This window comes from Impatiens glandulifera, chromosome 3 (genome assembly GCF_907164915.1).
Source record: "Impatiens glandulifera chromosome 3, dImpGla2.1, whole genome shotgun sequence".
Lineage (NCBI taxonomy): Eukaryota > Viridiplantae > Streptophyta > Magnoliopsida > Ericales > Balsaminaceae > Impatiens > Impatiens glandulifera.
Window position 1 is genome coordinate 12,659,285 of NC_061864.1, and position 1,275 is coordinate 12,660,559.

Sequence of the window (1,275 nt, forward strand, 5' to 3'; positions counted from 1 at the left end):
ATTTTATTGACATATTTAATATGAAATATAAAATTTGTATTTTTATTTATTTATTATAAGATTGAGTTTAATATTAACTATTTAACAAATCATTCATAAAATTATAAAACTTAAAAAAAAATGTTGAATAAAATTATATGTTATATTTACTGTTTTATTTATTTAAACACGCATGGGCCCAAAAGAAAGGCCCAAAAGAAAGGTTAACAGTAACCCTAATTTTATATTTTCTTGTTTTGTCCGCCGCCGCCGCAGTAGTCTTCCTTCCCCTATTTATTCTGTATGTTCTATAGAGTTTTTGAATGAACCAGTTCTCCGTTCTCTAGCTTCTCCTCCTCTTAGTTATGCGAAGATTCAAATACCATGTAAGCGTAACTTCTTCTAAAGAAGTTTACGTCTACGATGGTTTATATAGGTGTTGGAGTTGGGTGTAAAAGGTATTCAGTAGGCCGATCTCATATCTATTTCAGATTTTATGTTCATCTATTTTCATCATTTCCTGCACTAGCTAGCTTGATTAATTTGTTCTTTGTTCTTCACAGATGGTTCATGAGTTGGGATAAGTCAGCATGTTCAATGCAATTCAGGTTTCTCTCAAAACCTATAAACAAATTTACACACAATGTTTATATCTTTGGAAGAAAGATACAATTTTTAGCATGTGGGTTTTACTTATGATATCTCCTTTATTGTAAACAGGAGGCATACTAATATATCGAAACATTAATTCTCCTGAATCAACCCAAGACATATCCCAGTCTTCGCTTCCATCAGCTACACTCTCTCCATCGGTTTCCTGGGATGGGGCAAGGATCCCGATACCATTTTCAGTTTCATATGCCTTGTTCAAGTATTTTTTTTAAATAATAAAGTAGAAACTGTAAATTTGAGTAATGTAAATCCATACAGAAGTAAAATTAATGTGTTTGTTCAAGTATTTTTTTATGATTTTATTGCTTTTTAATGTGTAGCTAAATTTGTTAGATTTAGTGTAATTGTATTTGAGAATCATCACAGTAAAAAAAAAAATGTAAATGAAAAGTCATGGTCAATCATTATTGTATTGAAAAACAATATGTTAATCATACTCATTTCATACAAAATTATAAACTAAAATGAGAAAAAAGGTAAAAAAATACATAACAAAAAATGAAAAGTGTTTTTTTATAAAAGATAAAACTAATAAATACTCAAAACTAAAGTAAAAATAATATTCTCCAAAAATTTTAAATAAATTATTTAACTCATATTAAAAAAAAAAAAAAACTTATAAGA

At 27.6% G+C, this 1,275-nt stretch overlaps 1 long non-coding RNA gene across 1 annotated transcript; it reads left to right on the forward strand.

Moving 5' to 3' along the window:
• The first annotated feature begins 278 nt into the window (after window positions 1-278).
• Window positions 279-984, forward strand: LOC124928721. Its single transcript, XR_007098586.1, has 3 exons — window positions 279-437; window positions 543-587; window positions 700-984. It is a non-coding gene; the product is annotated as an uncharacterized LOC124928721 (long non-coding RNA).
• Window positions 985-1,275: the final 291 nt, after the last annotated feature.